The 13,205-nt window shown below is 38.2% G+C and overlaps 1 protein-coding gene across 1 annotated transcript in view; it reads left to right on the top strand.

Annotated features, from left to right (window-relative positions):
* Nucleotides 1-13,205, top strand: part of strn (striatin, calmodulin binding protein) — a 190,992-nt gene that overhangs the window by 65,098 nt on the left and 112,689 nt on the right. The window lies entirely within an intron of this gene.

Raw genomic sequence — 13,205 nt, 5'->3', positions numbered from 1 at the left:
AATTGATAAATATCCTGAATTTTGTATTCCTGTTTTGGTTTCTGTATGCATATCATGCAGAAGCCCAAGCCTCTGAATTTTGTTTAGTTGTTCATGCTTTACACAAAACCTTGAACATATTATTGACTTATTAGCTTTTACATATTTATTATAAAGGCTGATCACTCATATGCAACATTAAAATAAAGACATTTTAGTAATGTATTTCTTATAACTGATAAATCGGCAAAGAAGTAAATATTTGCATTGAATCCAAGCAGCTAGTACAGTCTGTGTTCATGATGGGTTTACTATAGCTTTTTTTTTTTTTTTTTGCCATGTGCTTGAGTTTAAGTCCTTGCCAAGACATCTCCTCCTCTTACAAATTTGAACTGTGGTGAAGACAAGGGCTACAAAATATGTTGGTTACAATATATTCATTTGAAAGTGAGGTTGCTAGTATTGGCAGTATACTTTTGCCAACCTGGGAAATACAAGATCTGCTGCTCATCAGTGAAAAGGAAATGATGCAGATTTTAGCATAAGTCTCTGAAAGTAGAACAGGGCAGGGTTTTCCATTAGGGAGGAGTTCAGCTTACAGATAACATGTTGGTGCTGCACCAATGTGGCTGTAATTCTGTTGTTAACGTTTTCCAGCCACAATTGCATTAGAACAGCAGCTGTTTAGGCAGCATCTTTTAGAACACAATGATAACAAAAGCAAATATAGATATGGTGTACATGTAGATTTTATGGTAATTGTAAATGATTCATGTATCAATAATTTAAATCCAGCTCTGTTTTCCATCATTGTTGGGTGACATGTTGAAGGTGTTTGTGGTACAGTTAGGTCCATAAATATTTGGACAGAGACAACTTTTTTCTAAGTTTGGTTCTGTGCATTACCACAATGAATTTTAAATGAAACAACTCAGATGCAGTTGAAGTGCAGACTTTCAGCTTTAATTCAGTGGGTTGAACAAAAAGATTGCATAAAAATGTGAGGCAACTGAAGCATATTTTAACACAATCCCTTTATTTCAGGGGCTCAAAAGTAATTGGACAAATTAAATAACGAAATAAAATGTTCATTTCTAATACTTGGTTGAAAACCCTTTGCTTGCAATTACAGCTTGAAGTCTTGAACTCATGGACATCACCAGATGCTGGGTTTCCTCCTTTGTAATGCTCTGCCAGGGGTCTCATGTATAAACAGTGCGTACGCACAGAAATGTTGCATAAGAACTTTTCCACGTTCAAATTGCGATGTATAAAACCTACACTTGACGTAAAGCCACGCACTTTTCCACGGTACCTCATACCTTGTCGTATGCAAGTTCTCCGCTCGGTTTTGTAGACTTGCGGCACCCAGCGTCAAAGAAATGCTACTGTTAATATGTGGTTACTCCTTATTTTCCTGACGCGGCTCTATAAATACACTGAAACTAACCGCATATTGTTTATTAGTGTAATGCATCTGATTGTAATTAACTTGTAACAATATAATGGTCCAGGGAATAGCCATAGTATTCCAAATACCATAACCGCTTTATCATTGTTACTCTAACTGCACCTTCTTCTTCTTTCAGCTGCTCCCGTTAGGAGTTGCCACAGCGGATCATCTTTTTCCTTATTACTCTCACTGCACCACTCAGAGTATTTATATCAATGTATCTGAGTGTGAATCACAGCAGCAGCTGATCGGAAAGAGAATTATCGGTATACAGAATCAAGCACACGCTACCTCAGGCAAAACGTTTCAAAGCCTTTCCTGTATGGACCTCTCAGTTCAGAAACAGTTTCATCCCAAGAACATTTAAAACACTCAATCAAGTGCTTCTTGTAGAACTGTTTGTACTTATAAGTACAGTTACCTCACTGTAAACTTGCCCTATAGTTATAATATTACACAACCTGCGCCACTTTATAAAGCGCGTATTTACATACGATGACGATATTTTTAAGATGAAATGCAGCAAAATATGTTTATTATATTATACAGATAAAACTTTAACTTAATTTAAATAATCTATATTCTTCACTGGGACTGGCGTGAAGGATAGAATAATTAAACATGTACTACGAAGATATTTCAATGTTCCTTAAACGTTTTGAAGAATCGATGCTCTAAGCTTACAGATGGCTTAACATCTATTACAGAGCTGATTGTGTGGCGATCGGTTACTTGGAGAAAGAAAAGCAAGGACTGCGGGGGCGGCCATGCCAATAAATATTGAATATAAAACAGAAAGAGAAAATAACGACACAGCTAAAAACGCAGCGGCAAATTTCGACAAAAGTTAAACGCTTGTGTCATGAGCACGAGGCGGCTATGCAGTGTCCGCAATGGAAGTGGCCATCCACCGTGCATAAGATAACATATGGACATTGACGGGCGAAGGAGTTACCGATTCTTTCTCTGCCCAGGGCTGCCACAAGCCTAGAGCCGCCCATGAGTACTGCTGCACTAAATAATTTCATCGAAGGTCACACACAATCACTGAGCCGTGAAACCCATGTTTAATAACATGCTTTAACTATCATCGTGAAAATTATATCACGTATACATCTCAGTATTTTAGTTATTCAGAGAGCTGTAATATCATCAATGTAATGGATTCTGTGTCCTGTCGGAGGAAGAGAGCCAGTTTAAGAAGCAAGTAGTCATTCACACACACAGAGCATATAGAAGATCACATACAAAACCAAGCATTTAACGTGCTACTTTAATAACGATGTGATTTGAGAAACTGGTTAATTAAGCAATTTTAAGATGGCATTTATGATGTTCTACTTTAATGACAAAATAAACTAGATGATTCAAGTGGAAATTTCGAGATTGAAGTTGATATTTCGTGCTTTTGTCCCCACTGTGTGCCTTTTTTTCTTCTGTACCCTAATAAGCTTTCATATGACACTCAGACGGTGGGCTACGACTCGGCTTTTCTCAGCGACTTTGATATCTGAGCTTTCAAGTTTCTCCAACACGCTATGTCACTCAATCAACTTCCTTTTGTTGATTATACCACGGTTTAATTAAACAAATAGTATGTTTTTTCCTTTGCCTCCACTTGGTATTCGCTGAAATTCTTGTATTTTCCCCCATGCTTTTCCCATTGTCTTTTCACAGAAGGCTGAGCTTAAGGGCGATTTATATTGATTTGCATATTCAAAGAGGCGTAATTCTGGGAGGAGTTGGGGCATTTTATAAAGCGCGTGCGCGAGAATTACTTTTCACGCTGACTGGGATTTATGTAGCGGAAGAACGTGGAAGTTGGAGTATGCACAGATTCCTGCATCTGGATTTTTCTGTGCGTAAGCACATTTCGGCTTTTGTGGTTACGCCATGTTATAGTGTGAATTCTACGCACTGCGTTATACATGAGGCCCCAGGCCTTTACTGCAGCTGCTTTCAGTTGCTGTTTGTTTATGGGCCTTTCTGTCTGAAGTTTAGTCTTCAACAAGTGAAATGCATGCTCAGTTGGGTTAAGATCGACTGACCATTCAAGAATTTTTCTCTTCTTTGCTTTAATAAACTCCACTGTTGCTTTGGCTGTATGTTTTGGGTCATTGTCCATCTGTATCATGAAACGCCGCCCAATCAATTTGACTGCATTTAGCTGGATTTGAGCAGACAGTATGTCTCTGAACACCTCAGAATTCATTCGGCTGCTTCTGTCCTGTGTCACATCATCAATAAACACTAGTGTCCCAGTGCCACTGGCAGCCATGCACGCCCAAGCCATCACACTGCCTCCACCGTGTTTTACAGATGATATGGTATGCTTTGGATAATAAGCTGTTCCACGCCTTCTCCATACTTTTTTCTTGCCATCATTCTGGTAGAGGATGATCTTGGTTTCATCTGTCCAAAGAATGTTTTTCCAGAACTGTGCTGGCTTTTTTAGATGTTCTTTAGCAAAGTCCAATCTAGCCTTTCTATTCTTGAGGCTTATGAGTGGTTTGCACCTTGCAGTGCACCCTCAGTATTTACTTTCATGCAGTCTTCTCTTTATGGTAGACTTGAATATCGATACGCCTACCCCCTGGAGAGTGTTGTTCACCGAGGTGGTCAAATAACTCCTTGATGGCAGGGCCCCAGGGGTTGATGAGATACGCCCGGATTTCACAAGGCTCTGATGTTGTAGGACTGTCTTGGTTGACACGTCTCTGCAACATCGCATGGACATCGGGGACAGTGCCTCCGGATTGGCAGACCGGGGTGGTGGTCCCCCTCTTTAAAAAGGGGGTCCGGAGGGTGTGTTCCAACTACAGAGGGATCGCAATATACAGCTATGCAGACAATAATCATTAAGCTATTAACTATTGATTAAATGCATGGCTTTTTAGTAAAAACTGTTTTTGAACCTTGTACCTTTTTCACTTGGTCTTGAAGTGTGTGGGATTATGCTTAGGTAACTGCAGGTTTGAAACACAAAGGTTACCATATTACCTTTTCAGAGTCATTCATTAATAATTGTCTTTTACAAGAATGTAAATGATTATTTCAGACCTCAGTTGGCTTGATTCACTCTGTACCAGTGTGCCTATTTTAAAGCAATTTTCAGAATGAGGTAAATTACAAGAAGAACTTTGAAACTGTCACTGGCATAAACACTGTTATCGAAGCATTCCATTCATGCAGTGTCCAGTATAAGTTACCCAGTATGTCGTGAATGTTCCAGCAGCATTGAGTGCAGGCCAGGAGTTGGCAGTTAATAGGTTAGAATTCCTTAGCAGGAAACACTCATGCACATACCAATGTGATCTTTTAATCAAATTGTTGCACACGTCAAATGATTTTATTTAATAACATATTTAATGATTTATATATATTTCAGTTTGAAAGATACTATGCTGTACAAGCAAAACTGATATCAAAACTTAGTCCAAAGAAAGTCTTTCCTGGTGTAGGAAATCCTGTTTCCCCTACAAATTGTGTATGGGATTTATACTGAAGCATTGCAAAGAGAATCATTTGGCTATGCTAAAAATAGTGCAGCTGACAATCAGGATGTTTCCTAAGAGGCTTTTGGACAAAACAGAAAATGGCAAGCAGGTTTGGAAATAGCAGATATCTTGTTATTAAAAGAATACTCGCTCTGTAAAGAGTTACTTAATCTGAAATCTTTATCTGATTAAAAAAGCATTTAAGTTACATATTTACTGGTCATTCTGCTGGCATTGAAATGGTAACCTGGTACACTTCAGTGAACACAGACAGCTTAAAGCACTCCTGTCGTAACAATTACAGAATGAGATACTGTATACCTGTCTGGTCTCTCTTATACCTGCTGAATACAAATTATTATCATTGGTAGGTAGAATATCTACTGGAGGAAACTCATTCTGGAAGAAGTAAGAACTGTGGTGAAAACCAGAGATAAAATGACTGAAAGAGTCAAAAAGTTAAATCTTTTAATTTGACAGTTATGTGATTGTCATTGAAGACCACATAACTTGTGCCAAAGACGTGGAAATAATTCACCAATCAGTGATTTTTCTTTTTAATGCATATCTCCGTTAATAGTATACACTATCATAAAGTTATTTGCAGGACAAACAAGATTATGCTCTCAGTTCTGTGCTCACTGTTACATTTTGCATGTGATTTTTCTAGTAACACTTTCCTTATTGAAACAAAGTTTATCTGTTAATAAAGTTTTACATTTCTACTTCATTCAGGAAAAAAAATGGTACAACAGTTGTTGGTCTGTTGAGCCAAGAAGTGATTAATAAATTTTATGATCTTTGATTTTTTTTTTTCAGCTGTAGTTTATTTTACCAGTTGAATGTAGTTTTAAGTGTTTTTATCACTTTTGAACAAATCCAGCTTCTTTCACTTTACCTTACAAACTGGCAAAGCTGATTAGATTTTTTTAAATGAAATCAAAGATAGTGAGACCTATAAGCAGTTGTACAGAAACTGAACTGCTCTACCACACACGATTTTGGCATAATATCTTAACTTAAATAGCGTATTTTTGTTTGATCATAAAAACAAGATCTTGGGGGAATTTTCCAGTTAAATATTTTATTTATTCATTTGCTGTGATAGTGGATCTTCAGGGGCCTCATCATTTTTCATACCTTTTCATTTTTAACACTTCTTTTGAGAGAAACAAAAGTGTCATTTTTTACAAAACAGAGACTGAGAAAGGGGTTGGGGGTGCTGTGATTGCAGGGGAAGACTAGCAGTTCTGTATTTTTGTGCATTCCTTGCATTAAGTAGGTAGATTGGAATATACTTGTTAACAAAAAAATATATATATAAAAAGCAAATATTTATTGAAGTAATTAGAAAGCTATGGTAAAACCTGTGGCAAACATTATTAGTGAAGAGAATTATAAAAGGGTACAATACAGAAAGAGAAAAGAACTTACCAGTGCCAGATCATCAGCCACTCTTCCCCACACTGTTAGGCCGAGTTATTACTTCACGCGATGCGGATGCGTGCTCCAGCGGACACTACTGCTAAGCAAGTGTTGTACTGTTTATACTTGTACACGTACTTTACATAAATCTGGAAGATTCCACCAGGTGGCAGTGCGAGATATCATCATGGTGAGAAAACGTTCGCCTTCATTGTGTTGTGAATTATATTCCTCCATTAAATTCCAAGGACACCTTGCCACAGTATCTCTGAAAAGGATGGGTGTTTAATGGTTACATTCATTAATCCAGGGATTCTCCCATTCTGGCAAGCTTTGGGTACAAGGCAGAAACGATTCCTGTATGGGGCATCAGCTCATCGCATGGTGAACACAAGTATACGCTATCGTCCCAACCCCACATGTGTAATTATTAACAGTATTCATTATTTAAATGAAGTTAACGACTTATCTGCAAAGTGTAACATGCATGGTTGAATGCATTTCATCATGAAAGTGATATCAAGTATAAATCTAAGGGTTCTAAATTTGCAGAGAGCTGGAATATAATAAATGTAATGTGTTCTGTGTGGAGATTGCTACTGTCATTTCAGGAGGAAGCCCCAGAAGCACATAGCGATTAACAACTTGGTCGGTTTTAGGATGACGTTTACGGCGGTCTACTTTAATGATAATGTACACTACGAGATTAAAGTGGACATTTCAAGATTAAAGCCGAACTTTCTACTTTAATCACAAATAGATCTTTTCACTGTGTCCTTAATTTTTTTCTCTGTGGCTCAAATACGTTGCCGTACATTCTGATGCTGTTGTAAAGGTGCAAAAAAAAAAAAGACAGCACTGAAAATGGTATTTGAGACCTTTAAAATGTATCATGTCATTATGTTGGGGAATATGCAACGCTTTAATATAAAAGCACCACAAATGTATTTGTATGTCGTCATTTTGCTTCACCACATCAAACCATTCATCAGATAACGAAGCATGCTAGATAGTAAATAGAGACTGATGTTACATTCCGACTTTTATCACACTACGCCCCCTGACTTTTTGCTGGTACTGCATCTCGCACACGCGTTGCATTAATTTCTGAGGACATATCAAATGAATACTGGGAATACGTGGCAGCCATGATGCGTGAAGTATAAATGGGCCCTAAGAGAGTGAAATATAATGCAGTTAAAGGGTAAGTGCAGAATTCCCACTTCAGGAACAGGAAGGAAGACATTGGGAAAGGAATAGTCAATTCAGTTAATTGATGCATGCATTAAAGTTTCCCATTGTTATGTTCATCTAAACTTCAGAGAAAACCTTCTTCATTGAAAAGAAAAGATTGAATGGCACCTGGCCATAGCCAATCTGCTGTTAACTTGCTTGTAGATGTTAGATGTATTCTAGAAAAAAGAGCTGTCATTAGGTGCCAGAGACTTCTACATTGCCTTTCATCTAGTTAAATGTTACGCAGTTCCGGTCCAATTTTTTTGGACTCTGCGTTTCTGTATGCTTTCCAGATTGCAGTGGACTCTTTTTGTTGGAAATGAGGATTAAATAGAAAGGAAAACCTGTACTTTAAAAGAAACAAGGTAATTATGGAACTGGATCTCCATATTTTTAATCTGTACAAATTATGCTAATGTAACACCTGAAAGAGGGCTGAAAATTCCTGTGTATGAAGGGCCATAGTCCTTTCTGCTGTAGATGTTGGCAGGCCAAAAAAAAAGCTAACTATAGCCTATGTAAGTTCTGTTCTTTCAGGCACAGCTATCTAGCACTCATTATTTATGATTAAAAAAGGACCACAGTACCCACACTGTTTGATATAATACAATACTTCAGTAGTTCATACCGAGTTTTATTTTCTTTCCAACCTGTTGTTACAGTACTGTTCACTTTACTTAGATGTTTATCATTACACATCTTTTACACCTCTATATATAACATGTAATATGGAACTTGATTACTTTTTGTGAAAAATTATTTATGGCTTTCTAACAGCCACAAACCACATGTTGTGTATGAGTGTAAATGCTTTAAAAATTAAATACCATTTTAATAAAGTGAATACTAAAATGAAGTATGTAACTATTAGCCTCTTTTTTTTTTGTTTGTATTGTCAAAGCTTCACAGAGATGTGCTTATTTGCCTGCCTCAAAATAAAATAAAAACTGTTCTGGTGTTTCAATTGTGTTTTCTCAATGGGCAGCTTACCCATCAAACTTACTATTGCCAGCTTAGAAAATTAGGTTTATGTAGTAGAGATTGTTTTTTTCTTGTCACATTGTTCTACTGTGTTTTTTGCCAATACACCATCCCTCCATTTTCAACATTTCAATTTCATGGCTTTTATTTTCTATCTGGTAATTTGACTATGGTGTTACTCTTCTTGGTGTAATAGTGTAGTTGTTAATTTGAGTTCGATTAGTAGCTCTGATACCAATATCATGGATTTTTAGCCTTCTCTTGTTTGTTCTACATGTGATCTCTCTCAGAATGAGTTTGTTGATTTTAAATTGGTCTGATGTGAGTGATCAAGTGTGACCCTGTGTCCTGATCATTATTTCTGTGTGATGCTATTAGAAAAGGCTGCAGCTTAATGAGACTTTGTAATTGAAACAGCAGGTTCAGAAACCAGATGAATGAATAGTTTTCCTTGAAAGTAATGCTAATCCTGTGTTTAAAATTTCTGACAAACACTCTGATATTTCAATTGTCTTCTTTTAATAACATCACCATCTGCTGCTTTTTTATGTAATGAACCAGAAAGTCTGCCTCTAGCTATATTTTCAGTGCTACTGCATAGTTTGTATAATTAGGCTTTCTTTGCTCCTGGTTGTGTTGGAAGGCTCGGTGAACCAGTTCAATCCCATTTTGGTCTTGGTGTTTACAAGTGAAAAACCGCATGTAGCCCAAGTTTAAACACCAGATGGTCATGGAAAAGTGGGCTATTATGTTTTCTGCACCACTAAGGACCAATTATTGTAATTTATGCTTATTAAATGTCCTTCTGGTGTCAATGATAGTAATTTAAAAATCTTAATAAAACTGTAAATGGAAAGTAATAAGGATCTTGGGATAAGGGATCAGTTTTATTTAGTATGATATTTATCACAGTGACAGAAACCATTCATTTAACCTGGTGTATGACTTTGGACACACAACTTTTTAAGGGCATTGAAACGGCTCCAGTACTATGTTCAGTAGTCTTACAAAGTGCCTCAGTAGAAATTATGAAAGCACAGCTCATTTTTGTTTAGCTTATTAGCAAAATAACATTAACCAGTCAAAAGATAAACATCTTAGGCTTTTTGAAAAGAACAACTTTAAGCAGCTACATTTGGCAAAAAAAGAAGTGATATTGGCTGACAGTAGACTCTGCTGGCCCCAGTCCTGACCAGACAGCAACAATGTAGAAGATATGCTGTGGTGATTTTTTTTTTTTTCTTACCCTTAATGGTACTGAAGACAATTATTCTAAGCTCTTCTCTCAAACCTACAGACCCCATCCCCAAGAAAGCCGTAGTTCACCTACAACAGTGGGTGATACTAGAGAGTCCATTGTGCCATTGTGATTTGTAATGACATTCACAGGTGAACTTAGGTTTGTAGTGCTTTTAAAGTAGACATAGCCTTACGGAAGCCTTTGACTTCGCTCCGTGCACCGAAGCCGCCAATCCTGAGCACTGAGCACATTGGTAAGGGTCCCCTTAGTTCTGCACCACTTAGTGGAAGCAGCTTTATGAACTTTGTCTTGGTATGCACATTAAGGGCTGAGTTGGAAAACTGTGGTGCAGCAACAGACTGCTTCCCACTTCCACTACATTCATAGACTGTTTTATTATTTGCGAGATGTCCTTTGTCAGCTGTCACATAACTGCTTCTACAGTTCTTCCTCAGTGTTTGCCTCCAGACTCTGCATACAATGTGAGAAGAACTGTTTTTGATTCTGCACCCACTCACCTACCTATTCCGATATCTTTGAGGCCATGGCATCATTCCAGTTATGTACAGTTCGAGAGGTAAAACGTTTCAAAATTGCATTTACATGTGCCTCTAGAAGTTCAGGCACAACATCAGGAAAAACCTGTCCTTTGCTAATATTTTTTTCACCCTGGTCTATAGATGCATGGATGATCCATCAGGATCTTGTTCAAGCTTGTTTTCCTGATAAGTCTTCCTATGGCAATGAGATGTTTAATAGAACACGAAAAGAATTAGTCATTTTTTTTTCTGGCGCCTACCTGGCATATTTAATCCTGTAGTGGATCCAGAATTTAATTTAAGGACAGCCAAGATTCACACCAGTTTACCTGCTGATTTATTTTTGTTTAAATAACTTCAAGGATACCATAAAGCCTAGTCCAGCTCGCCACCTCTCCACTCAGAGACAGTAAACAACCTTGAAAAAAGGCAGAAGTAATGTATTGGAGATATGGAAATAGAACAATATATACAAAATAAAATTGGTAACCCTAAACAAACTATATACAGAATACCTCAAATTAAACATAAAACACAGCTGAAGTTCTGTTATTAGCAAAGTTTTGGTGAACAGCCCCAAAGAAGAAGATTTTCCTGTTGTTTTCTCATGTGAGAGACATTGTCCTTCTGAAGTGTGCTTCAGACCACAACAGCTTAGCAACTTTAAATTTGTTATAATTTTGCATGATGTGAGTTTCACTGCAGCACCAATGATGATAATCCTACTGCAGCTCATAATGGTCTCCCTTTTAAAGGTGTAGTTCTTCCTTTAGCCTGTGAGATTGACAGTGCTAGGTCTAAAGAGTCTGGTGCTACAGTTTTTAGATGCAAGCTAATTGAAATGTAGTCATGTGGTGGTGTTACTATAGTATTATGAGCATTCTGAATTTTTAGTTTGTGGTCATTTTGGTGTTTAAATTTACACTACAGTGATCCCCCGCCTATCGTGGAAGTTACGTTCCAGACTCGTCAGCGATAGGTGAAAATCCACGATATAGAAAGACCATTTAAATAAACAATTTTTTATAGTTTAAGCCTTAAAATACTCATCCCACACGCTTTAAACAAATGTAAACTTACTAAAATGCACTTTGTAAACACATATGATACGTGGATGTTGGGGTAAGGAAATGAGTAAAATCTCTCTAATATAAAACATTTTAACGTCATGCAAGACAAGGTAGTAAAAAAAAGAACAGCAGCTGCTGTACAGGCTTTTAAATGATTGATGCCGAGAGCGACAAGCAGATGAAGCACCTCGGCAGAAGCAGCACAAAGTCCACTAGCGTGCATACAGCCCTCCCCCCCCTTCACAACGCGAAATGGCAGGAGCGTAGTGCACCTCCGGGGTGTGTGGGGGTGGGGAATTGGGGTGTTTGAGCGACGCGATCAAGACCAGATCATCTCGGACAGACACTTTGACGACACGCAAGACTAGACATTACAACCTTGGGAAGAAAAACCCATGAGACTGTGAATTTTGCACGTCACACCCTACTTACAAACAATTTAAAACAAGTTCACAGACATCTGACCTTGCAGCTATTGGAATTCTTTTGGCAGACAAACTTAAGGTGCTCCCAGCTCAAAACAACAACAAGCAGAACATGCGGCTTGCCAGCAGCAGCTGCAGAAAGCAAGCAGATGATCCGAGCACTTCTCCTTAGCGTGCGTTCAGCCCTCACACCACATACACACACACACACACACACACACACACACACACACACACACACACACACACACTCCTCCTCCTTCAGAACGCGCAGAACGACAAGCAGAACAGGCATCCTGGCAGAAGCAGCACAAAGCCAGTAGCTGATCCGTCCACTTCTGCTTAGTGTGCGTTCAACTGCCCCCATTCACAAAGCGAGTGGCAGAGACGCGAAGTGGCAAAAGGACAGCTGCTGTACAGACTTTTAAGTGATTGACGCAAAGCGCGACAAGCACAACACACAGCTGGCCAGCAGCAAGACACCAGCAAGACACCAGCTGAACCGATCGCATCTCTTTAGCGTGCATTCAGACCCCCCCTTCACAACGCGAGCAGTGTTATAAGTGCTGCGAGAAAGAGATTTAACCACACCCAGGGCAGGAAAAAAAGAACAAATACTGTTTTTACAAAAGTTTTAAACTAAAAATGAAAATAATGCATATGTAACAATTCCCATGCAAATAACAATCTCTTTAAATTGTTTATCCGGTAAACCAAACCCGGGGGTGGGCGGGCGAAGCGAGCAGGGAGCAGAGCCCGCAGCATAGCGAGGGATCAATGTATTTTTGTTTTTGAAAGTTTCCTTTTGATAGTCACACCTGCAAACATATTTTTCTTTGACCCTTGCTCTTTAGCCTGGAAGTTAGAACTATTCTTTCTCTTACTCAAAATGAAGAACTTTTCATACATATAGTGAGGATTTAAAAAATAAGCTGTTATTTCTTTGACTTATACTTACTGTGCTGGTAGACTTAAGGCCACTGCATTCGTAGATGCTTTTATACTGTATTTTGACTATAACAGCAACTACGATGACTACAGGTTATGAAACCTTTGGGAACTGGAGGGGTGTATTATTCTGTGCTTTTTGGAGCATAAGTCAATCATGCTATTGTAGGCCTGGATAGAAGAATGAGCAAAATGTCTAACGTTGAACTTAGATGAATAAATGGCATGAGATATCCATCTTGTTTTCTGCTGTTTAGTATCTCCTGGAAGCAGAGGTATTTTAATCAATCTATTATAAATGGAGATGAAGTGCTTTCATTATGAATCAGGTGACCAAATTCTTACAACCCATTTTCATCTTTGTATTCTAGAAAAGTGAAATTCCTATTAACATTAAAGCCCTGATTGGACT

Source organism: Polypterus senegalus, chromosome 16, assembly GCF_016835505.1.
Source record: "Polypterus senegalus isolate Bchr_013 chromosome 16, ASM1683550v1, whole genome shotgun sequence".
Classification (NCBI taxonomy): domain Eukaryota; kingdom Metazoa; phylum Chordata; class Cladistia; order Polypteriformes; family Polypteridae; genus Polypterus; species Polypterus senegalus.
Note: the sequence above shows the minus strand (reverse complement) of the source record. Positions and strands in the feature narration are given on the sequence as shown.